Here is a 27,552-nt window from a genome sequence, read left to right on the forward strand (position 1 = left end):
TTTTGTTAGGATGTTCTGCCTTTCTGTGCCCATCCTGTCTTCTTGTGACCTGACCTCTCAAATGTCAATGAGATAAAGAACCACACATAAGCTCTGTGTGCAAGGTCTGATGAAACCTTCCCAGGGTCTGTTTGACATCAGGGCTCATCTGTTTGGTATGTTAGAGATGGTTTTGTCCCTGTGAATGTTTCTTGATTAAGGTTGTTGATTAAGGTGGGTAGATATTAAAATATAACTTGTTCTTATTTTTTTCCTTTCTAAAATCAATGAGTTGTATGCCCTGGCAATTAGGAATACTGAATGTCTTCTTAAGAATAAATGGTCCTACTGTTTTGGCCACATATGCAGTGCAGCTGTTTCCAGGGTCTGACCTCAGTATCTCATTGTGCTGCCTAGGGACCTATATTATCTGACACCTGATGATTATAAATGTATAAACACTGACTACCTCATTTCTTTGTTTAATCACAACTGGCAAAGCGTGTTGTTTTGATCCCTTTTATTCTTCAGGCCTACTAGTGTCTACCAGTGTTACTTAGTACAGTCCATGAATCTGTGTCAGAACTGTTTATTATTCATTTACGTTGAGTGAAGAATGGAAATTGAAAATATGTGTTTATAAATTTTCATACCCTCCTGTGATGTTCAGAAATGTCATCAATAAACTCACCATGTGACAGTTTGCATGTTGTCAAACTTGCATGGTGATTTGTGTATGACATGAATTATATACTCATGTAATTCATATGTAAGTCATGGTACAACTAGATACAGGTCAAAGATGGGTTGGACAAACAGACAAAACAACAAAAATAGCATTATTTTCCATTAACTCTTAGGAATGGAAAAACACTGATCTCATTCATTTGTAAGTGGGGAAACAGAAATCCCTGACTGCCAAGCTAATAGTCTTTACACAATAATTCCACCTTCATTCCTTGTATTAATGAGTGAAGTCCAAGGATAATACAAGTATTATTGTTACTATTAGTAGCAGCAATTTATGTTACTTTTATTCATAGTCAAGGCTAATTAGGCAGTATCATACTAAATTATTTTTAGAAGTCAAATATGGTCAAGTATCACTTGATTCAACTTATGAAACAGTAAAGTCAGTGTTAAATGTTTTTAATATTTAAAGAAGAAGCATTCAGAGTCCAACTTTCTGGGTTTCAATTTTGTTTTGGCTCTGTCTCTTCGTGCTACATCACATTTGGCCAGTTAGAACCTCTCTGGGTCACTTCTCATGTTTATAAAATGGAACTAATACAGAGCTTACCTCAGAGATTTGAGATTTTAATGATCTTACATAGAGGAAGCCCTTGGAATAGTTCGCAGCAGGTAGGAATTTGCTCAGTCAATATTATCTGTTCTGATATTTCCAGTATTATCTCGCTGATTCTTGGAACAATCTCATGTGGTAGGGAACACTTTATTCTCAGCTTATAGACGAAATGGGAACTTAAAGAGATAGAAATTTGAACCCTTGTCCATACGGCCACAAGGGCATTATAGAGTAATTTTTAATTAAATACCTGCTTATTCAAATCAAATAGCCTGATTGGGGTGTTTCCTTGCAATTACCAAGATTTGAAAGAATCTAGGCTTCAGGTTTCTTTAATTATTACATAAGATACAATGCAAGCGATTTTCTATTCTGATTGACAGAGTCTTGTCTCTCCCTATTTCCCTTCTTCTCAGTTCTCCTGATTGATGAGAATGTGTTAGTACTAAGTAAGTTGATGGATACAGTTTCTTTTTTTCTTTTTTGTATCAGGAATCAAACTTTTGACCTCAAGCTTGCCAGGCAGGTGCTGTGCGGCTGAGCTACATCCCCAGCCCCTTGGTTCCAATTTCTGACTTCCTAACAGTGCAATCTTGTAAAAAACCACTTACATATTGCTTTGGCTCTCAAAAGTACCCCAAACTCCTGCCATCACTGTTCTCTGGAAGGCTGCCTGGGGAAATCTCATATAGCAGCTGCTAATTAGAATCTGTGAAATTAGCATTGTTAAATTTTGTGAGTGTTTTGTATAAGATCAAAGAAATACCGCCTCTCTTTCTGTCCTTAAATAGATTAAGTAGTTACGTTCCCTTAAGAAGCAACCAGATATGACTGAATTTTTTAGATTTTTCTATTTTTCTGTCAGGTTCACTGGACAGCAAAGGACAAACCACCTTTCAAATATTGTGTGTGAATGGATCAACAATTCAGATGGACAAACATGGGTTATCAGGTGGGAACAACTCTGCATATATTTACACTAACTCGAGGAAACCACTGTTTTTAGAAACCTCAGTGACAATCTATTTTCTGGTCTCACTATTGCTGTAAGTTTGACAGATGATAATAAAATAAAATGAAATTACCTTTGAGTCTAAAATGTGTATTGGCTCTCACATTTCTCATGTTTTGAGTTTTTTAGTTTTAAACACAGCTGTCTACCTTCAATATTATTCTTAGTCACTAAAGTTTTATGTCAGAGGAATAAACCTACTTATGTGTAAGTCATTCTTACATAAAGGTAGGGAATACAGAATTTATTGTATTTGTGTACACAGACATACACATCAAATATACATGCAAAAATACGTACTAGTTAAGAACTGGAAAAGGATTTTCAATCATCAAATCTCATTTGCTGTCATCTCATAAGTGAGAAATCTGAAGAGGAGAGAAATGCTTTAATTTGAAGGCTACCCAGAAAACTGGTTTTTACTACTAATTGCTGTAAATTCACCAAAAAGAAGTTTGTACTTTCATTGTTTGATTTTTTTATGCTTAAATCTTATAATCTGAACAACTATTTCTAAGATAATATGCCATATATTAACTAGTGTTAATTTCCTATTATTTTTTGAAATTCTGTATCATTTTTATATTTTTTGTGTTGTTTTGCTTTTTAAAACATAAGGCTTGAAGGGAGTGTACACACAGCAAGTTGTTACCATATTCTGAGGACTATGAAAGGCATTTTCCACACGTATGCTCTCGTACTATTCCCATGGTATTGGCAGTATCATTATTTGAAGGAGGAGAAAATGACAGCTGAGAAAAGCTTCAGCTCCTAAGTGACACAAATGGATTTAAATTACTTATGTAACTAGATTGTCTAGTCTATCAGTGTTTCTTTAAGTACACTCACCTTTACAATAAGGTCTCAAGGTTTTGTTAATTGGCATGCAACTATATAATTATTTTTCTTAAACTTTATAAAGAAAAAAAATTAAAAATCATCATCCCAACAGAGTTCCCCAGAAAGTACAACAAAGTATCAGTAAATTCTCATGGCTCCCTTAGACACTGAATTTACATCTTTCTGTCTTTGCTGAAAAAGATTAGTAACAGTTAGAGAAGTGTTTTGGCTTACAGTTTGTAGAAGTTTCAGTCCATAGTTGGGTGGCTTCAGGTCTAGGTGGCATGGCAAAAGGGAACGTGGCATGGCAGGCAGGAAGCAGAGAGCAATCAAAGCAGCAGAGAGGGGACACACCCTTCCAGGCCACCAGATCAGGCATAAAGCCTCTAATCAGGCTTTACTTTCCCTGATCACATTTAGCTATAAACTCATCAGTGGGTTTGTCCACTGTAAGTATCACAAACCCATGTTCCAGTCTCCTGCCAGTGAGCACACAAGGCTTTAAGAGGACATGTAGATATACTCCAAAGCAAGAAGCAAGAAGAAAACTTAAGAATTGAGTGATACAGAGTTTTATTGGATCATTGAACAGAACTGTTTGCAGTATCATTGTTGGAATGTCCACTCTACAAGCTTTAATTTTGTGACTTGAACAATTATTTTTAAGATGGCAGTATGTAATCCATTAACTAGTGATTTCCTACTGTTCATTTTTTTCTTCTGTAAATCTGTATAACTTGTACCCTTTCACTTTTTTTTTCTTTTCTCCTTAAATAAAAAAAAAAAAGAATTGAGTGATAATAGAAGGAAATGTTTTACTATGTGATTCAGCCATTTGATGTCATACTGAAATGTTGTTTAAAGTGACAAAGATCACTCTGTATACAGTGGAGCTCTGAACCCCTGAGAATCAGTGCAGGTTCTAAAGCCTCTTGGCCGATTACACAGGCCATAGTTCAGTAACTCAGATGACTCCCAGAGTCCCTGCGAGGCTTGTTAAAGATGACATGTAGAGTTATTCTCAGCGTTTCTGACTCAGCATATCTGAGGTGGGGCCTGAGTTTTACATTTCTAAGTTCTTGAGTTAGTCTGATACAACTACCCCCAAAACCACAGTTGAGAACCTATGCTCTAGATTTCACTTGGAGAGGGGGAGGCTGAGAACGTATAATGACATGTGTGTGAAAATTTCACCATCAAGCCTGCTATTGAGGCAAAGCAGGATCTGGAATTTTCTCTGAATCAAATAGATAAGGCAGATAAGCATGCAATACATTCTTGTTTCTCCAATCTAGTTGCAAGGAGGCTGCAAAAGATTCGGCTAAGAGGTAAGGTCAGATCTCCATAGGTTCACATTGAGACTCAAGTATGTCTGGCTAGGTTTTATTTTCAGAAGAGTGGATAAGTGGGTAGAACCAGTTTCAGAAAGTCCGATTTGCATTTGTTTACCTTGAGTTTTTATTCCCCTTTGATGTAGCAGGAACCATTTTGGTAAAGACCAGATAGATGAACTAACTCTGGACTGACAGCCATGAACCTATAGTTCTGGTGTGATTTCATCTCAGTAACTTGGAATTTAATTTTTTTAGATCTGAGTCTCACCATTTGCAAACAAGGCAGCTGGACTAAGCTCCCTTCCCTTCTGAGCTCCATTCCTTTGGGAACAGCAGTCTTCTTCAGATTGATTTATTAGTACTAAATGCCTTGAAAGATAACACCTTTCTTTTAGGATACAGGGAATATGAATTGATTAGAAAGGCAGCATATGGGTTTCAACGTTCAGTGAAGATCCTCTTCATCCACATGTTTGAGGCTACCCTGCTACATGCCTCAGGAAACACCCAGTGAGAACTTGAGGAGACATTCTGAATCCTCCTAGTTAGAATTTATATAAATAAAATTGAAATGAATCCTTTGATGCATTTCAAGAGGTCATCAATGGCAATGAGATGACAGATTCAGTAGGTGTTATTAATTATAGTAACCTCAGACAAGAAAGCAACCTCTGTGATTTGCATGATTAATGCTGTGATGTAATAGTACACGTGCTACTGGGGGAACACTCCTAGTACTCTTGACTATATATTTTCAAAATATGGAAACACAGATTGGGTTATGGAAGAAGGGAAGGGCGTGCTAGCCCGGCTATTGGGGGTCAAGTTCTTTCCTAGAGTATTTGAATTCCCCTCCTACTACTTTGTCAGAAATGTGCAGCAAATTCAGAGGAAAAACAAATTCTACTAGGCACACACAGTCCTGTTGGTTGAACAGCTAGCTGCTCGGTCATTGTCCTTTAGTTTGCATTTCAACTCCTGGTTGCTGGTGTGATGTCAGTCATCATATTATGCCAAAAGAGAACTGCACTATACATGTTCATCACAGACCAACCCATGTGCATAAAGGTATTCTTCCCCACGCCCCGGAGGGAGCAAGTCACACTGAGAGTAAACAAATGTTTCTTTAAGCAGCAATTTCCTTCTCTAAACTCATAGGAAAGCCAAAGTTCCCACCTATCATTTGAAAACCAACACCACAATACACTAGCTTCTAAGTTTATCCAGATGAAACTGGGAAGCCACACAGTGATTTCATTTTTTCCTTAAGGGTATAGATTTTTTCTATTTTGAGAACGAGGCACTGACTCCATCTGTTCCCTCGGCTGCACTGGATGAACGCAAGATATATTATTCATTATAAAACATGTTCAGGCACATTTAGGCTGCAAGCTCTGTTGCATAAGGAAGTAGTATTTGCCATTAGCTTATCATAATGAAATCAAAGAACAATACAACATTCTATTAGGAAAGAAACATTGATCTCACACCCAGAAAGTCCACCGCAATTTAAAATGCAGTGTGAAGAAAAACAGTTACATCTCAGGCCTGACACAGATCTCAGAATCAATGATCAGAGAAGCGATTATTCCCCTATTAGATGCTGAGCCAGGATCTTCTACTTACCGAGCAAAGCTGAAGTCCCTACCGAGCAGGCTCCATTGGACAGGATGGGGAAGAGTGGTTGAAAGTAGTCATGTTTCTCTTGTATGGCATGGCTAAAATATTTCTCTTCCTTATGGCAGTTTTCATGTTTTTGCTTATATTTGATTATGTCAAGGCAAGGCATAATCCCATGAAAATTCAGAGAAGGGACACTGGAAAGCAGTAACTATAACCAATGAAAGTAAAAGGAAAAATAAGCTGCTTCACTGAATCCAGGGGTGAAAAGAAGAATAGCTAGTCTGTGAGCGTGGGGCCCAACCCCAGAACAGTGAAGGCAGTGTTCTTGCCCTGGACCACACGTTTACATAACAGCATCACTGTGAGACATGGCACTTGCATTAATTTTTACTTTCTATGAATCAGAGAGCTAACAATATCAATTTTATAAGTGATTTTATTCTGTATTCATGGAACAAAAATGACTTTGTCCATTTACCTTTTGCAATGATGTAATTAAGTGTGAGACAATTATAACTTTGTAACTCTCTTTGGGGGCCTGGAATGTAATTCAGTTGTTGGATTTCAAGGGCACTTAAGGAAGAAAAGACTCTCTGCAGTGACTTTTATATTCATGCTAGTGAAGAATGTGCTCCCATGGCTTCCAAAGTCTCATTTTGTAGTAGTCATAATTCTTATTGATTACCATTTGATTACACAAAATAAGGAAAATGGGACCAATATATCATACTTATAGATTATGTGAATGCTTCAAACATAAAAATCAGAATTATTTATTGGCTCATTGATAGCTTTGATTCATGTATAATCCTCTTACTGAGTTGCCTGTAACTCAAATAATTGGTTAAATGTCATAAACCAGTTGCTATATTGATGGATAATATTTCGGTCGGTCTATAAATAACAGAAAGGGAAAATGAACAACAAATCTATTTTGAGGATAGCGACAGGGGAAAACTGTCAAATAAAAGAGGTAGAAAGAAATAAATATGCTATCCCCGTTTGTGAAAATCTTTACCTAAGATCCTCAGTGATTGCTAGGGCAATTTTGAAGTTTATATGTCTCTGCGGATCTTACCAGGCTAGTAAGGAGAAACATGGATCTAGGAGACATTTTTAAAGGAAATAAACTCCCACAACAGCTAAACTCTGAATGGAGCTACTAGGGGAAAACTTTTTCTGGTTATTTCGATAGGCAATTCTGATTTGACTTAATTACTTTCAGTTATAGAAAGGCTTACATTAATTATCAAACAGGCAAAATACTTTTTAAGGACTAAGACTGTAATATAATTTGAAGTCCTTTAGCTGGTGAATATGGTGGCATACAATCAATGAATGGGGGTTGAAAGGAGCATTGAATAAATAATAAAAATATAAGAAATTGGTACCTTGAGAGATTAGCCATCAAACAACTTCCTCAGGTCAAAAAAGATGGACAGCAGATAATGACCAGGGCAAACACCTAGCAGAATGACATTTCATTTATCAGAACTCTTGTTAGTGGATCATAAGCAGCCTAAAAAGAGGTTACATTGTCTTTCTGTTGAGAAATTGAAAGTAAAAAGCATAATAGATATTGTGAAATGTGAAGGCATTGTTAAAGGAAACAAGAACAGAAGGAAGGGAAAAGAAAAAAAGCATAAAATGGAAACAAAACTTTGTAAAAAAGGAGGAAAAGAGGGGTTGAAGGGAGGGGAGGGGAATGGGAAAAAGAGGAACTATGATCTATCATGCACAAGTTCCATATGATGAATGTGATCATTATATATATATATCTAAATTGTACCAATAAACTCAATTTAAAAAAATGATGAGATTTCCCATAGTAAATCCTTCCAGATCAGCAGTTCTCAGCAAGAATAATTTTGTCCTAGCGACAATATCTGTAGGATGTTTGGGTTGTCACAACTGCCTTGGGAGTACTGCTGGCATCCAGTGGGTAAAGGTCAGGGGTGCCACCCAGTGACATACAATGCACAAGCCAGCTTCCCCCAGCAAAGTTCACTCGTCCAAACATCCGTAGTATAGGGTTGGGAAACTTGCCTAAAATGTTTCGTAAATTCCTAAGGTGATGACTTGAGAACTACAGAACTGATTTAGTGAGTAAATGAGGCAAGTTTGGTAGGTCTTATCTATCCTTTCTTAAATTAGACATAGATGTTTCTCCAGATATATGCTGGCCACACTTTAAAAGATTAACATTCGGAAGGAAAATGATGTCTCAGTCTAGTTCTCTGCCAATTAATTTAATTTCTGAAACTATTTTAGAAAGCAAAAATGAAATGACAATAAAAGGCCTTTATAATAAGCAGCATTGATGGGGCATAGCCAACGTCAAAAGAATAACTGCAAACTACAGACCTAATAGATGGTCAGTTTTTAGTTCTTTGCTATTAACAACTTACATGATGTTGAGTGTTTCCAAATCCAATGTCACACAGTGACAATGATCTGCAGACTTATGTTAATCCTCACAGAGTTAAAGTTTAGATTAATTGGAAGCATTTAAATATTGGAAAAATTTCCATGATGATGCAGGGTTAATTTTTGTAAAGGAAGCTTAAAAAGAAAACTGAAAACAATGGGAATATATTCTCATAACGTTTAGCTCCTGCTGCACAATGGCTGCCCACAGTGGAAAGGAAAAATTATCCTGGTTCTTTACTGGAACTGCACCAGTAGTTTACATTACCTGCTAGTTTCTGCAGCAATTCAGTTTGTCCTTTCTGTCTTAAAAGATTATATTCATGCTCCTTTTATTTTACTCATTAGAATGACACTATGTAATGAAAATGTGTTTCAGAATATGATTTGCGATTTTGCCTAGATTAATTTTCATCAAATCAATTTTGGACCACTTTTTGGCTCACTTATATTTTAATCCCAATGTTGGCTTTTCTATGACTTTCTTGTCTTCAATTTTTTCAGTCAATCAAAAGGTGACTGAAGAGTAAAGAAACAAAACCTCCCGTTTTACCCATTAGGCTAGAGAGAGACTGCAGTATAGTTTCCTATCAATTTTATCAGCTCATTCATCTTGAGAATATAAGATATAAGGGAAAATGTCCCCCAAACAAATATTTTGACCCCTTTGAAAGTAAACTGCCAAAGACCACTTACTGAAATCTGCATAGAATAAATTTTATATTAAAAGTACTGAACACTGATATTGAAAGTGTTTGTAGTCAAAGTGTGACTAGGTATTTTATAACATCAGATAAGTCATTAGAAGGTCACAAAAAAGTTTGAGTCTTTGAGTAGCAATTCAAATCAAGGCACTAGAGGAAACATTGGTTTTGGTATTCGTAAACTATAGGTGAGTTTTTACATTGTCTATGCTGTGCAGCAGAAGAAAATTGCTGTCATTCATGTCAAATGTAAGAACTTATTTGCTATTTAGAATATAATTACTTTATTTGTATAAGATAATTTTCTCACATTTTTGGAATCAGGTATCTTTATGCTGTTAAAAATTACTTAGATATCTGAGAATGTAGATTTTATTTTTCTATATTTACTATAGTAGAGACTTAAAATTAGAATTTTTTAGAATGATTTTTTTCAATTTCTCAAATATCAATATTCCATTACACAGTAATACATATGGCATATTTTTATGATAACTATATTTTTATGATAACTATATTTTCCAAAATGAGAAATTAGTGAGCGTTAACAAAATCTTTTTGGCTCTATTAATTGAAGATAGCTAAAATTTTCTGCTTATGCATTTAATCACTTGTGTTATATAATTTTGGGTAAAGTCTACAAAGAAAAATTCAACATCATACATAGTTGGAAAGATGATGGTTCAAGACCCCTTAAAAAGGTTTTAGGGATTGTTGTCCCCAAAATGTTGGCTTAAGTTTTCCCTTTTTGATATGGTGATGCTAATTTTATGTAGAGCATTGTCCCCAGATATTTAATTGAATGTTAAGTGTTGCTGTGAAGGACTAGCTTGTATGTGTGATTAAAGTCCCTAATGATTATAATGATCTTTAAATAGGGAGGTTAACAATCTGTGCGGGCCTGACTCAGTCAGTTAAAAAGTTAAAGAAACAGAGCTGAGGCGTCCTTGAAGAAAAAACTCCGCCTTGGATAGCACCATCAGTTCGTACTTGAGAATTCCAGCCTGCCTGCACTGATGGTCTACACTATGTGTTTCAGATTTATTTATCCAGCCCCCACTATTGCACATGGCAATTCTTTGAAATAAACCTCTTAATAACTTTTCTCTCTCTCTCTCTCTGTCTTCTCATCTTTATTTTTTCTTTGTTCTTCGTTCTTTTTTTTTTTTTTTTTTTTTTTTGACAGTGTCTCACTGTCTATCCCAGGATGGGCTAGAACTCAAGATCCTCCTAAGCTTCCCAAGTACTGAGATTACAGGTGTGACTTAAGTAATTAGCTTCCTATGATAATTGTAGGGAGTCCACAAAGCAGAAATGGTTACCGTTAGCTTTAGAGGGAAAATTTATCAAATGGCAACAATCATCAGAAGCTCTTAGCTGTGATTCTTAAATTCCTGATTCCCATTCCAACCCCTTATCAATCTTTATCATTTACCATTATAATCTTCTAATATGTGTGAAAACATATTTGTAGGTATAGACATTTGTATTACTTCCTATACACACACCACAAAAAGTTTCTTGGAAGTGGTAAATGGATGTAAAACATCTTTTATACATATATTCACTGTATATACCAAGAACCAGATATATCAAATATTTTCATGAATTTATTTTTAAAAGTTTTACTTATTTTTTTCATACTGGGGATTGAACTCACAACCTTGTGCTTGCCAGGCAGGTGCTTACACCACTGAGCTAAATCCCTAGCCCCTCACACATCTATTTCTAACCTATGAGTGAAAAGTGATGAAAAGAAACATAGGGTTTTGTTTCATGGTCACAGGGCTTATAATTTGTCTGGGAGAGACAACATTATTTCTTTTCTTTTCTTTTTTTTTTTTTTTTTGTCTTTTTCATTTTTATCGGTATCAGGGATCGAACTCACAACCGCCTGCTTGCAAGGCAGGTTCTTATGCCGCTGAACTAAATCCCCAGCCCCATTATTTCTTGAGATATGGGGATGGGATTTGATAGAATATCAGGAATCTGATTCTACTATCACTGTTTTTGAGCCTCAGGCTCTGCAACAGGGTCATATCCATATTTTTCACCTACTATTATTTAATGAACTTTTCATCCATATATGAGGTCATCATTTGTCAGTGAGTTTATAGAAAACAGGAAGACCACCAATCAGTGGGTGGCTAACGTTGGCTTATGGATTGATGGATGAGAATACAGAGAACGGGTGAAAACAGAAAGGTGAAAAGTAAAGGCAATAAAGGAAAACTTCATGAACCAGGGATGTGGATATGTGTTGAAGAATAACAAGAAGTATTTATAAGGAGTTGAAAGATCTCTATTTATTGAAAGACTGAGCAAAGATCCTGTATTTCTTTGCAAGCAAGAGAAGGCAGAGTATCATCCATCAACCCTTAGGAGAGTTACCTCTGGGTGTGTGTCCTTCTTCCGGCAGGTATTAGCTATGTGATCTTAGCCTCTTTGGGTCTTAGCTTCTATATCTTGAGCTTTCAGATAGTTTTGTCTTTCATTTAAGGCCCCACATCAAACTGGAACTATTATTAGGCAGCTTGCCACAAAGCAAAAATGTCAATAGGATAACTTCACATTTTAAAAAATGGTACAATTTTATTAATATGTATATACTGAAATGTGAAGGCAAGTAGCTCTCCATATATAATATTTTTGACTTAACTTGGGAGCAAAGCACTCAGCAGAGATATGTATAGTTGTTTCTTAAACTGGAATTCAAGGTGTATTTGTGGTGGAGTGTAATAGACATGAATCCCCCTTTCAAAGGGGTTAGATATTTTAATTCTGTATTTTGTTGAAGCCATTGATGATTTTATAGGAATATGAAGGAATGAAGATATGAAGAGAAAACACATAATCATCTTTTAAAATAATTTACTGCTCCTTGAATGCATGTACTCAAATGATTTATAAGAGCAAGGGATGGGTTTTACCAACATTTATCTTTGTCCAGGTTTTGTAGCTATCCAACATCACACATTTGTAAGGCAGCTGCTTGGCTTAGAGGTAGAGTAAGACATGGGTATAAAGAGACATGATCTTTATCTAGAAATAAAAGCTTTGTACTATTTAGATATGATAATTAGGAGAACATGTGGCTTGCCATTCTATAATTTCTAACAGAGATAACTATGAATTGATAAAAAAAATGACCTTGGCCAAAAGAAAGCAAACAGAAATAAAACCTTAAAATTTATGTGAGCCATTATTAGCATATTATTGATAAAGGAGGCTGAGATTCCTAAAGATTAAGTCATATACTTGAGGTCACGTATCTGCATCACAACCAAGACTATCTTATAACTTCTAGAAATGTGTTTATTCTTCCACTTCCCACTGTGGCATTGAGGTTGCCAAAATTTCTGAATTTCTAATTCAGTTTCTTTCTAACCAAGTCAAACAAATGTAAACAAAATAAGAATTTGTTAGGCCACAGAACTGTAAGATTTAGTGATCTAGGGGCTCAAAAAATGTCATAAGCTTGGAAACCTCAGACTTACAAGCAGGCAGGCAGGCAGATAGACAGACAGGACCTCAAAACTTTCAAGGAAAGTCTTTACTGACAAATACCATATTGCTGAAGTTGTAGGGAAGACTCTGATTGGCTCATTTTTAGTTACATACTCATCCTGGGACCCATCACTAATGGGGAGATGGCTATCCTTCATTCACTAGATCACATGAACAACTCTGTGTGAAAGTCATTATTTTTAACCACACAGAGTGTGTGCTTCACAAGAAAGGGAGTTTTCTAATCAGAAGGTCAGAGATTCCAGATGGGCCCTGACATACAAGTATATATTACAATCATATTGTAAAATGCAACCTCATGGAACAAAGTACACAAGAACAGAAACTTGCCAAGCATAGGAATGTGAACCAGGGATAAGGTATTGTTTTTCTTCTAAATGATTAATGTCAAAATCTATAAAAGATAAAGGAAATTTTTTACTTCTAAATATGGAAGATTGATTCACTATGGTTTTCATCTGGATAATCTTTTCCATACATACTCAATATATTTAACATTTTATATTCATAGATCAGTATCTAGCATTTAATGAACATTAGTTCCCTTCCTTTGCACATATAGTTGAGATAAGATTCTTCAATTTATGCCAAGACCAAAGTCATTCCATTTATTAGCACAGTCTATGAAGATCTCTATGGAGATCAAACCAGTGTCATTTATGTAATGAAACCGATGAATAGTTAAAATACTATGCAGTTTCCTATTTGTGGTTTTCAGTGTTTAGGGTTTTGAATACCACTGTTCTCCAAATGGCATTCTTTTGCTTTTGTGATTTCACAGCATATATTTCCTGCTCTCTGCAGACAGCGGTGGGCCTGCATTATTATCATTTTCTTTATAATTTCAATTCACCTGAATTTTGATTAATTTGACTTTAAGAATTTCATGATACAGGTGGGGCTGTTGTGGAATCTGACAAAACTGGAGTTCTACGACATCATGTTTAAAGAAAACCAAAGATTGAAATGACGCACGAATTCTCAAGAAATCATCAGAAGAATGAAAAAGGAGGCATGGTGCTTTTGTGCTTATCAAAGCTACATAGGTGACATATAGTCATACATGGGGGCTTTTCAGTTAAAGAGTTCTGGGTTCGAGTTCTGACTTCCCACTAGGGGTGTATCTTAGGCAGCTTGCTTCAAACTCACTGAACTTTAGTTCCTCATTGTAATGTAAATAAGATGCTACCAGCTAATTAATAGATAATTTACAAGGGTGCTTGAGACTCTGTAAGCTCCAAGGTTATCCACTGTTTTATGACAGTCATACGGTAATTTATACATAGATGATAGAACAAAGTTAGAAGAGAAATAGCACATAAAACAGTTCCTAAAATAGAACAGATAAGACACATACAATTGTGGAACTGAATGCCAAGTGTCACTGACAGAGGTGCTGGTCTTTCCTATTTTCTCCAAGTAGCTTTCCTAAATTTCTGTACTTTCAGGATCCATCTCCTTTTAACTCTGCATAATCACAGACAGATTTAATCCCTAAATATAGATTGCTTACAATATGAGCCACTGTATTAGTATTCTTTCCACTTTGAAGGTGAGCAACTTTTCTGTAGGAATTGTATCTTTATTTTTGTTTATTCTACATAGTACTATCACTTACTTATAGTAATCAATATTTGTCAATGAATTGAGTAGGGAAAGGAAATTGATTGTCTCCTCCAGTCCTTTAAAAATAACACTAGATTGTTTTACATAAATTGGCAATAGATCCATATATGAATGAATGCTAGATATATGGATTGGAATGAAAAACCTTACTATCCTGTAAGACTACTCAAGGTCTCTCTTTTTTTTTATAAAGATGTGTGTAAGATCTATAAATATCAAATCTTTGTTCATCTACCCTTGCAAAGACCCAAATAAACCTCCATGCTATTGCTATTAACATTTTAGGGTTCTTCTGCATAGAAGGAATAGGAGAAAAGTGTCATGTGAAGAGTATTTCCTGGTACCTCTGATAATCATGCTTAGTGTCAGTGTTGGTTTAGACATGATTAGGACAAAGGCTGAGCAGGAGGGCCACTTAGTTCATGACCATAACCAGTAGTACAAGGTCTTCTGAGACTCTGGACCAAGAGCAGCAGGATCTGGCTGACAGGGTGACACTTTTTTTTTTCTTTTTTTGAGTGGGTTGGAGGTGCTGTACCAGGAATCAAACTCAGGACCTCATGCTTGCCAGGCAGGCACTGTATCTATGAGCTATATCCTTGGTTCTCAATGTGACGTTTTCAAGAGGTTCAAGCCTGGCAAAATGTTTCCCTGATACCTTTCCTGCACAGCAAGTGGGCGGCAGAAGGGTCAGGAATGAGGGTGTCATGTTGGGCTTCAACACTGGGAAGGGCACGGGCACCACAGCTTCACTAAGCACATGCTTATAATAAAAAGGACCTTGGCGAACACTTGCAAAACCTCACCATTGACCTCCAGAATTTCTCACCATCCTTCCCCTCCTCAGTGGTCAGCAGCCCCTATTTCTTTTGGTCACTTGGTTGTATCTTTCACTTGTTGTCACCCTTACTCTGTTATCTGTATAGTGTATTGACTCAGGAGCTCTGACGTCCAGCACTGATTTTGGCTTTTGGTACCATGCAGGACATGAATCCTGCTGTTATGTCTGTGAGAAGAGACAGACATAGCTATGTTTATAAGCAGCTCTTACCAAAGTTCCACATTGGAACAAACTGAATAGGGCCAAATACTATGAGCTGACAACTCATCTTGGTTTTTCATCAACCTCAATAGGGATTAGTACTTTATAATCATTTTAGCTAACTTTTCTGGGAAAGTCTGTGGGAGGGATGCATTCAAGTTAGCTTCATGAAGTTCAAGGTTCAGACTGTCATACAGTCTCATTTTAAAAAATATATTCTAAGGTTTCTTGAACTATGGTTCATTTTACACTTGATTTATATCTTTAATAAAATATCTTTAATCCCAAAATGTTACAGTGAAATACACAGTGCAGGTTACAATTGACATTATCTTGAACACGAGATGTAATACATCTCATATTACATTAGATATTGTTTTCTTTTTCTTTTGTTTTCTTGGTACCAGGGATTGAACTCATGACCTCACACTTATCAGGCAGGTGCTTATCCCCAGTTAAATCCCCAGCTCATATCAGGCATTCTTATATATAGTTTATGGCTTGGCTTTATATTTTACTGAATATGCCCTATTAGTAGAACTATGGGTAATATTTTTAAGAGCTGTGAAAACCAACTACATTTTGAGAATTTCTGAATCACAAGGCAAGGGGTGCATTACACTTGAATTGCTGTAGTCTGCCCTACGAAAGGTCCTCCATATAAATGATAGAGGCCTTTTCTCATTAAGACAAAATATTCCTGTAATTATCTATTTCCTTTAGTTGGGGAAAAATTCTATAATTTATCTGTAAGAACTGCTTCCCCTTTAAAAATCCTCCTGCATTTCTGGTTTCTAATTCTTCATGTGAGGAGTTTTGAAGTCAACACTCCACTGTGAAAAGCCCAAACAACAGCTTTTCTTGGGTCTATAAGAGGCAGGGCACAGGTGCATCCCTGCTCCCCAGCAGAGACAACCAGGCATGCGCAGGGAACCAGAGCTCACCAGAGCAGAGTGTGAAAGGTCCACTAATTGCGGGAGCAAGTGCCAGGCTAGGAAAACCTGGCAGCTGATTGACAAACTGCTGGAGACTTAGTGTGCTCAGGTCTAAGAATTAAAATCCAGGAGGAACCAATGAAGGGGGCCTCAACACCTACGGAAAATTTACCTCCAGTAAGCTAACCAAGGTCTTATAGCGAATAATAGAGAAAAACTCTATACTCCTGCCAGCAAAAGGTGAAAAAGAGCAGTCTTCCCTCTTCAGCAAAGTTGGCCCTCAGGAGAGAACACTAATCTGCTAGAGTTTTAGCAGAGCCTTACTGACATGAGGGAGGAAAATATTCAACTCCAATTCATTCCAGCCTTCCACATGGGAGAAGGGAAACTCTGAGTTTATTCTAGCCATCCTTTCTCATGTAAGGGGAGAAAAAGAAACTGAGATGCATTTGTGAAGTTCACAGTCCAGCGACACAAACTCACTGAATGATTAGAACTGAATTATAGGGTAGGACAGTTCTTTTCTGTCCACATCTTACCTCCATGTTATTAAAGATCTTCTGTAGGTGTCCTTTTTACTTGCACATCATGACCAGTTATCAATAAAAATACAAAGTATACCAAAAGGTTAAAAATATAAACACATGCACACACACACATGCATGCACACACATGCTTGAAGAGATGGCGTGATCACCAGAACCAGACAAAAGAAATTTCTGAGCTTAAGAATGTGTCAATAGCAACATCTCCAACTGGGGAGCAGATTATTCAAAGACTGTAGAATAACTACAGAAGTATAACACGTACATAATGGAAATACTAGGAGAAAAAAAAGAACAAAAATATTTGAAACAACAGTGACTGAGAATTGCTCCCAATTAATGTCAAATATCAAGCTAGGAATTTCAGAGAACATCAACTAGAATAACTGCCAGAAAAACTGCACATATCAAGCCATGAAACTACAGAAAATCACACATGAAGAAAAAAATTGTAAAAGAAGTCTGAGGGGAAAATTCCATACATGCCGAAAGCACAAAAATAAGAATTGCATTTGATCTCAACCTAGAAGCAGTGTAAGCAAGAAGAGAGTGGGAGGGGCTATTTAAAGAATTAAGCGAAGACACCCACTAACTTAGAACTCTGAACCCTGCACATTTATCTGTGAAAACTGGAGGAGAAAAGAATTTCTCAAAAAAATATGGAGGATTTTTTTTCCCAGTAGGCCCACCCTTGCAGGAGTGTTAAGTGATCTTTAGTGAGAAGAAAAATAATGCAGATGAGAAACTCAAATATACACAGAGAAAAGCAGAGCAGTGAAGAAGGAATACATACAGGTAAGAGAAAAACTTTTATTTTTCTCACAACTGATATAGCAGATAACTTGTTAAAAATATTAACACTAAATACATTATATACATCTATAGATAAGAGTGAAATGACAGCAGTGAAACATGGTATAAAAGAGAAGGATTAACATTAATTATTTTGATCAATAAGCAATTATTGTGTTGTTATGAGGTACTTACAGTACCCTGGAAGAGGAACAGTGTTATTTGAAAGTGGACTTGGGTTTGTTGCAGAGGAATTGTTGAAAATGTTCACATTAAAACAACAAAAGGCACAGAAGAATGGAAGACAAAAATAGGAACAGACTCATACATTTTAACTTGTACTTTAAATAATTGCATTTATATTCTGTTGATAATGTTACAGTCACAGCAGGAAAAAGAATAATGAGTATGGACCATAAATTGGAAACTAGAAAATTCAACAGATATCGATTCAAGTTTATCAAGGTTCACTTTGAACACCAAGGTCTTAGTCATTTTGCCCACAAGAAAATCCCACTTTAAACAGACACCACAGAGTAAAAGTAAATGGATGGACAAAAATACACATGGTAACCCTAATTGCAAGAGAACACAGGTGTACTCATTTTGGATGGAACAGACTTCAAAGCTAAGAATGTTATCAGTTATAAAGAAGGACATTACACAATGATAAAGGTGCCACTTTTTCTGTAAGACATAATCCTTAACATATATGTACCTATCAGCAAAACACATCAAACCCTGTGAGGCAAAAACTGATAGGACTACAAAGGAAAATAGATGAATTTACTAGACTTCAACACCTATCTGTCACACATGTGCAGCAGGTGGAAAACCAGGACAGATGCGATTTAACATCAGCTGCAGCATACAACATGATGCCTGTATATTACTTCATCCAAAGCCAACATAATACAGTTTTTTTCCAAGCTCACCTTAAATATTCACCCACAGAGACTACATACTGGGCCTTAAAACACTCTCTGACAAATTTGAAAGTAAATCATCCAGTGTCTGTTCTCAGGCTATAAGGGTTGTGAAATAGAAATCTGTAATAGATTTACAAACTAGTAAATCCCCAAATATATGAATATATACATATTTATAATTTATATAATTATACTATAATTTATATAATATGCATATATTTTTGTACCAGGGATTGAACTTACGATCTCGTGCTTGCCAGGCAGGCGCTTACATTGTTGAGCTAAATCCCCAGCCCTAAGCAAAATATTTGAAAATAAAACATGAGTCAAAAAGAAATCTCAAGAGAAAATTCAAAATATTTTCAATTAGATAAAATAAAAATTTATCAAAATTTGAAGTTGATAGCAAAAGCAGTGCAAAGAAGCAAATTTATAGCTTTGAATGTGTATATTATAAAAGGAGTAGTTAAAAGTCAATAGTCTAAGATTTTCTATGAACAAGTTACAAAAACAAGAGCAAATGACATCTAAAGTCAACCAATGAAAAGAGTAGAAATCAATCAATTGAATTAAAAACAGAAAGATCCATCAAGAAAACCAATGAAGCTAAAATCTGGTTCTTTGAAAAGATAAATGCGATTGACAGACCTTTATCTAGGCTAAGAAAGAGCACACTCTACTGGTATCAGAATAAAAGATGACACTGCTATAAAGCTTGTGAACATTTCAGGGCTGGGTTGTAGCTTAGTGGTACAGTGCTTGCTAGCATGTGTAAGTCCCCAGGTTCAATCCCACTCCCTGCTTCTCTCTTCCATCACTGAAACACCTCCCCATGAACAAATTATGGCCACAAATTTGATAACTTAGAGAAATAAACAGATTCTTTGAAAGAAGCAATCTTTTGAAACTCACACAAGAAAACAGGCAAAAACAGAAAGCACTAAGCCTAGATGTACTTGCTGGTGAATTCTTACTAAACATGTAAGGAAAACTTACACAAATCTTTCACAATCACTTTAAAAAATAAAAGCAGGGAATACTTCCCAACTCACGCCATGAGACCAACACTACGTCAGTCAAGATGAGACAAAGACATTACATGAAAAGATTGTACACAAATCTTTCTCATGAACATAAATGAAAAAATTCTCAAGAAAACACTAATAGAATCTAATAACGTACACAAACAATTGTACATCACAGCTAAAAGGATTTATTCTGGGTATGCAAGGCAGGTTTAACATTTGAAAATAAGCTAATGTAATCAACAGGCTATGAAAGAAAAATCACAAAATCGCAAGAGCACACCAAAACATAATGAAAAACATAAAATCCAGTGCTCATTTGTGATCTTTAAACAAAATTCAGCAGTGAATAAAGAAGACACATAATTTTCTCAGTTTCATAAAGAATATCATTAAATCACTGCAATTAGTACCATACTTACATTTTTTTCTCATTAAAATCAGAAACAAAGGATGTGCTCTTTCACTGTTTTATGATATCATATGGGGACTCTTAGGTCATGGAATAAGAGAAGAAAAGGAAGAAGTATATACAAGTTATGAAAGAAAATAGCATTTCCTCACAGATAACAGACCTATGTAGAAAGTCTGAACAAGCTGACAAAAACATTCTTGGAACTAATAAGTGATTATAGCAAGACTGAATGATACAAAGTTAGCGTAGAAAAGTCAACTTGTTCTGTACATATGCACAATGAACAAGTGCGATTTAAACTCACACAAAAATGAAGTATTTACGTATAAATTTAAGTAAGAATTTAATATCTACATGTTGAAAATTATAAAACTCATAAAAGAATTAAGGAAGAGAAAAGTAAACAGATATTCCATGTCATAAATAAAGAAATTCAATACTGTCAAGATGTTGATTCATCTTAACTTGGTTGTGGATTTAATGCAATCCCAGCCAAAGTTCCAGCATGTTATATATCAGCAAATTACAACTGATTCCAAAGTTTATGTAATGAAGCAAAAGTCCTACAATAGACAACAAATTATAGATGGGCAAAAGAGGTCAGAAGGTTGATACTACCAGACTTTGAGATTTACTTTAGGGTGTCCAAGATGACTAAAAAGATACACAGTTCTTAACTTTCCCTCCACAAAGAAGAAAAACGTGCAGCTACATTTTCACCCGAGTGACCATGAGAAGACACTAAAAATCTGCAAGAAAAAGAGGCTGGAATATTGTAAGGCTCAGAGATCTGTGATAATAATGTAATGAGTAAAACAAAATTCTCCAGTATCTGCTACCCAGGATTCACAGCCAGGGGGAGGGAGTCTCTTTTGGCAAAGAGAGAGAGAGTACTAGAAAATGCTATCAGTGCAGATGCTGTTGATATTAGTTACTGTAAAGTTCCACAATCCTCACAAGCATGCAGCCCACTTAAAAAGTCATAGAAATGTGCCCAGAAGCCTTGCTTTGGTAAAGAATCTTACCTCACCTCCTAATAAAGCCACAGTATATGGTAGCCAAGAGCCATCATGAAAAGTGAAGTACCATCTGAATTTGGGGTACACTGGGGGTCAGAATCACCTGCTTCTTCCCATGTTTGGTCCCACAGACGTGCTACTCACTGCTCTGGCTAAGGGAACAACTGTCTTATAAACCCAACACTGTCCAGTGTGATCATAGCCTAAGCTCAATGGGTGTTCTGTATTGTAAGAGGCATGTATGACACAGTGGGAAGTGAGCTGCATTGTCCCTGACAACCAGGAGATCATGGAACTTGTGCTCTGAATCCAAAGGTGGTTCCAGCCAGGTGTGGATTCACTGAAGTGACAGGACTGTGACAGGTGCTCATGTGGTTTCCGAATCCCCTACCCTCTGTGTTACACTCAAGTACTTCTTACTGACAGGGCAGGCAAGTAAGACTGGTGCTTCCTGCTACCCTGCCCAGGTGGTCTGCCAAGGGGCACATTGAACAACTCTGTGATTCTGGCTGTCACCCCACTGCAGTTTGTACAGCTGGGTGAGTGCAGGCAACTTTGCTGGGCTCCTGTTAAAGTTTCACTCCTGGGTTGGTACTACTACCAGTGCAGCTCAGAGGAAAACCATATTTCTGTCTTGTACCTGGATTCCAGGCTTCCCACTACATTGTCTGCATGCATGACACCCAAGCACCTGTTACTAATAGAATGGGGAGAACACATTTTTGTCTCTACCTCTGCCTTTCCCATGGGGGCAAACTGAGCAGTATTTGAGGAACCCTGTGCTGTGCAGCCTTGAGTGTGCAATGCGGCTGACAGAGTTTAGGAGAGAAAAGGCTCTAGTTTTAACTGTCTCCCAAACCCCAAGTATGCATGAAGAAACATTGATCTTTGCCAGCTGAAGGCCCATTCCTGGACGTGCACTGCCATGTGGCTGATAGGCCTCCACCTAGATTCTACCCCAAATATACATGACCGGAAAAGATCTTTATCATAGAGTATTACAGTTTCACTGTTAAAAGTACAAGACAAAGAAAGAATTCTAAAACATGAAAGAAGTATAAAGTCACTCTTAATATATCCCCATGAAAGTTAGAGAAGAGTTTTCAGCAGAACATTTATAGGCTAGGAGAGAATGGAATACAGCGACACCTCAGTTATAACTCACTTCTCTACATGATTCTGGTCACAAATTGAACTGGATGAGAACTGAATCAAATTTCTCTATAAAGTCAATCATGAGATTAACCAAGGAGTATTTTCAGATCAGAAAAGAGTAAAACTAGAGATAACAATAAAAGAAATTTTAGAAGTTATACCAACACACAGAGATTGAACAACACATTTTTGAGTGAATGAGTCACTAAAAACATCAAAGGGGAAATTTAAAAATTCATCAAAACAAATGAAAATGGAAACAAAACATTCCAGATCTCAGACACAGCAAAAGCAGTACTAAGAAGAAAGCTTTATTATCAAATTTATTAAAAATTCCATTAAACCACCTCATGAGGCATCTTAAGGACTTAAAAGAGCAAGCATAAATCAAACCCAAAATTAGGATGAGGATATAAGTAATGCTGATTAGAGCAAAAAGAAATGAAATGGAAACTAAGAAATATAAAAGATCAATGAACCACAAGCTGAAAATAGTTGGTTCTCAAAATAATAAATAAATCTCTATCTGGGCTAACAATATGAGCAACAAGAAAAAGATACAAATAAATAAAGTTAGAAACTAAAAATGAGAATATACTAAAAATCAGTATATAAAAATTATACTGATTAGGGACTGTTGCAAAAGTTATATATCAAAATATTGGAAAAGTTGGAAGCACTTAACAAATTTTTGGACACATGACCTTCAAAAATTGAAACACAAAGAAATAAGAAGAACTGAACAGATCAAAAAGATGTAATGATACTGAATCAATACTATAGTCTCCTGAACAAAGAAAAGCTCAAGTATGAATGTCTTAACCGGCAATTTTTACCAAATATTTAAAAAGTGTTATTGTCAGTTATTCTCAAACTATTCCAAAGGACTGAAAGGAAGGTAACCATACAAACACATTTTGTGAGGCTAGAAATACTCTATGAAGCCATAGTCACCAAAGTAGCATGATATTGACAGAAAGAGGTACAGAGAATAGTGATTTAAGCAGTAAACCCACACATCTACAGCCAATTAAATCTCAATGAAGACATCAAAACATATGTTGGATAAAGGACCTATTCAGTAAATGATTTTGGGTAGACCAAATATCCACATGCAGAAGGCTAAAACTTGAGTCTTGTCTCTCACCTTGTGCAAAAATCCATCAAGATGCAACAAAAACCTAACTGTAAAATCTAAACCTCTGAAACTGTTGGAAAAAAATGTAGAAACACTGTAAGACATTGGTACAGGGAACTATTTTCTGAGTGAGGCCCCCAAAGCACAGGAAACAAAACCAAAAATTGTCAAGTCGAATTATATTAAACTAAAAAGTTTTTGCACTGCAAAGGAAAAAATGAACAATGTACTACATAGAAGAAAATATTTGCCAATTGTTTATCTGACAGTTAATATCTAGACTGTGTGAGGAATTCAAAGAACATCAAAAGCAACACAAACACATAACAAGTATTTCAATTAAAAACACAGACAAATGATCTGTGCAGATATTTCTCAAAACATGAAATACAAATGACTGTTAAATACATAAAAGTGCTGGATAAAATTACCAGGAAATTGCAAGTCCAATCTAAAAGGGAGACCATCTGTTCTGAGTTAGATTGGCCACTATCAAAAAGAAAAGAAAATACTGGCAGGAATACGGAGAAAAAAGGAATCCTGGTACACTGTTAATGGACTGTAGATTAGTGCAGTCACTGAAGACAGAGTGGAAGTCCCTCAAAAACCTACAGAATTATCACAGTCACAAAAACTAAAACGTGGAACCAGCCTCGATGCCCATCAACAAAGAAATGAAGCAAAGGTATTTATACACAGCAGAGTATCATTCAGTCTTTGAGAAAAATGAAATCATATTATTAGCAGCAAAATGGAGAGAACTGAAGGATGTTTTGCTGGGTGAAATAAACCAGACACAGAAAGACAAGAACCACATGTTCTCTGTCGTGTGTGAAAGCTTAAAAAAAAAAAATGTCAACCAGAAAGTAAACTCGTGACACAAGAGATTGTAAAGGGATGTAGGCAGAGTGGGGGTGGTGGTGGCAAATAGAGGTTGAATCTGATCAGTGTGTGCTGAATGGATATATGAAAATGTCACATGGAACTCCTTAGATATATACAATTGATATTAGTGAAAAATTTAAAAATAAAATGTCAGACTGCAAAGCTACAGCAATTAAGTACATGTGGTATTACTAGTACAGAAATTTATCAACAAAACATAGAGTACTCAAAGATAGATATGCATAAGATCACCACAGATACATTCAATTGACATTTGACAAATCAACACTGGTAATACAATGGAGCAACGACTGTCATTTCAGCAAATTGTGCTGGAACAAGTAAATATTTACAAGCCAAAAAAAAAAAAAATCTAGGCATAGATCTCACACCCTTCACAAATTTGATTAAAGGTTTAGTGTAAAATTCAAAATTGCAAATGTTCTAGAAAATAATATAGGAGAAAACCCAAAATAACTTTGGGTACATCAATGTTTTAAATATAATAAAGGGACAATCCATAAAACAAGTAATTGGAAACTAGATTCCATTAAAATGAAATACTTCTGCTTTCCAAAAGTCAAATATCAAGAAAAGGAGAAGATAGTATTTATACAACATTAGGCTGATAATTCACTTAGACTCTATAAAGAACAATTAAAGCTCCACAATAAGAAAACTATCAGATTTAAAAAAACGAGACAAAAATTGTGACAGATGCTTTACCAAAGAAGATACATGGATGAAAAATTTATGAAAGGCCAGTCCAGCTGGGTACAGTGGCACAATACTTTGAGAGACTGAGGCAGAAAGACTGCTCTTTGAGCCAGCCTAGATAACTTAGCAAGACCTTGTCTCAAAATTATTCAAAATAATAATAATAATAATAATAATAATAATAATAATAAAAAAGAAATGGGCCAGAGATGTACCTCAGTGTGAGGTCTCTGGCTTCAACCCCTAGTACAAAAACAAAACAAAACAGAACAAAAACAAAAATGAAAGCAAGCAAGAAAGAGATGATCCACAACATATTGTCAGGGAAATGCAAATTTAAACAATGCAATACCACTACACACCCATTCACATGGCCCAAGTCTACAACACTGAAAACTGGTGAAAACGCAGGAGAGCAGCCCCAGGTGTGGTGGCGCACACCCGTGATCCCAGGGCTTGAGGCTGAGGCACCTGGGCTGCATAGGGAGTTCAAGGACAGCCTGAACTACCTAAGGAGACCCTGTCTCACAACCAAAGCAAAGCAAAACAAAATGAAAAGAATGCAGAACAACAGGAACGCTCATTCCTGGACATGTAAAATGGCACAATCACTCTGAAAGATAATTTGGGTTCTATTTTTTTTAAAGAAACTTTTACAATCTGATCCAAGCAGTCATGCTTCTGGGCATTTATCCAAAGGAGGTGAAAATTTATGACGACAGAGAAACCAGCACGCAGCTGTCTATAGACGTTTTATTTACAGTTGTTAAATTTGGAAGGACTACATAGATTTCCTTTGGTATATGATTGAATAAACTCTTGTACAACCCAGACAGCTGCCGTGTCCTAGCTGGAATTTGTGCTGCTGGGGCCGACCTTCAATCCGCCACCCTCCAATGTATCTGAATGGAGTAAACTGCTACACTGTAGTTTTCCTCTTGGCCAATAGCTGCCCAAATAATGTATGAATTCACTCCACCATTGCATCACCGCAAACAAGGGAATATTATTTACTCAGTGCTAAAGGGATAAATGACACCCTGAAAAGACACGGAGAGACCTTACATACATATTGCATACTATATAGTTTCAACTAAATGACATTCTGTGAAAGACAAAACTATGGAGATAGTGAAGGATCAGTGGTTGCCAGGGGTGGGGAAAGAAGGGATGATAGATAGAGCACAGAGAAATTTGGGGGCAGTGAAAACACTGTGAGATGCTGTCATCTTTGGTACTTGTCCAAACCCATAGAATGCTCCACATCACACATGGACCTTTGTGCGAACTGAGGACTTCGAGTATTTCCCACAAGTAGGTTCATCAGGTATGGAATTTGCCACTCCAGTGGGGAATGCTGATAATGGGGAAGACTATGCATACGCACTGTCATAGAATGGATGGGGAATCTTTGCACTTTCTTCTCAACTTTGCTAGGAACACAGCATTGCTCTATAAAAATAAATAGTTGATCTTTCCTCTCAAGCACTTTCTTTCCCTTTCATTATTGCAATAGCTATTATACTTTTTGGATGTTATTACTCTTTCAGTTTGTTATTATTATTTATTTTTTATACTAGAGAGACAATATGATATTTACAAATGTGAATCTGATTTATTTCACTTATGAGGATCATCTCAAGATGTCTCCATGTGCCTATAATAACCTCAAGATCACCCTTTGTAGAGCTAATATTCCATTGTACAAAAATAACACACAGCTTTTTCATTCATTGTGTAGTTAATAGGCATTTTGCTTGTTTACAAGATTTAGCTATTACAAATCACACTGCTATAAACATGGGTACACATATATCACTGTGACATGACCTTTTCAGTTTTTCTGGGAAAATACCCAGGAGGGGAATAGCTGGGTGGAATGGAACTTCTAATTCTAGATTTTTTAGGAAACTTCATATTGATTTCCACAGTGGCTGCACCACTCTCTAAGTTTTTGTTAGTTTATCAAGCAGAATATAGTTTGTGCTGTCTTTGTTTGATTGTCTGTACATCTTTTATGCTTTGATTTTGTAACTTGAACAACTATTTCTAAGGAAACTATGTAATTTATCAACTAGTGATTTCTTACTTTTATTTTTTTGAAATTCTATATTATTTCTACACTTTTTTTTCTGTTTTGCCTTTTTTCTCTAAATTAAAAAAATAAATAGTTGAAAAATTCTCCTTGGCCCCTCCTTTATAAAAACAACTGATAGGAAAATAAACGCTTTTAATCAAAGGTCAGTAGTCACAAAGGAAACATCATTACACTTGATGTTTGTGCCTTTATAGGTAGACACCATCAAGAACAAAGGAGAACTAGAAAGAAAAGTGAAGAATACCAAAAAATAACACTGAACAAAAATAGTGCCAATGTAATTAAACCACCAAATGAAGCAAACAGTACCATAAAATCAGAGATCAAGTCGGAATTCTAAAAGTCAGAAAGTGTAGTAAGGATACAGAAGAAAAAATAATAGTGTTGGTTGGTTTATAGAAAGAAAGGATGATAAATTGAAGTCAACAATGAAATGGGGAGGAACAGAACAGCATAATATCAATACGGTAAGCTGCAG

General features: G+C 36.1%; 1 protein-coding gene across 2 annotated transcripts in view; it reads right to left on the reverse strand.

Annotated features, from left to right (window-relative positions):
• The window catches only part of Atp10b (ATPase phospholipid transporting 10B (putative)), a 306,922-nt gene that overhangs the window by 241,819 nt on the left and 37,551 nt on the right, over nucleotides 1–27,552 (reverse strand). The window contains exon 1 of one of the 2 annotated variants that reach the window (XM_003473343.4): nucleotides 6,098–6,339. The exons of the other annotated variant lie outside the window; for it this stretch is intronic. The gene's annotated coding sequence lies outside the window, so the exon portion shown is untranslated. Of the gene's footprint in view, nucleotides 1–6,097; nucleotides 6,340–27,552 lie in introns of those variants that run through there. 2 annotated transcript variants of the gene reach the window in all.

Source organism: Cavia porcellus, unplaced genomic scaffold (genome assembly GCF_034190915.1).
Source record: "Cavia porcellus strain 051 isolate PalLab524CR breed Dunkin Hartley unplaced genomic scaffold, mCavPor4.1 scaffold_19, whole genome shotgun sequence".
Classification (NCBI taxonomy): domain Eukaryota; kingdom Metazoa; phylum Chordata; class Mammalia; order Rodentia; family Caviidae; genus Cavia; species Cavia porcellus.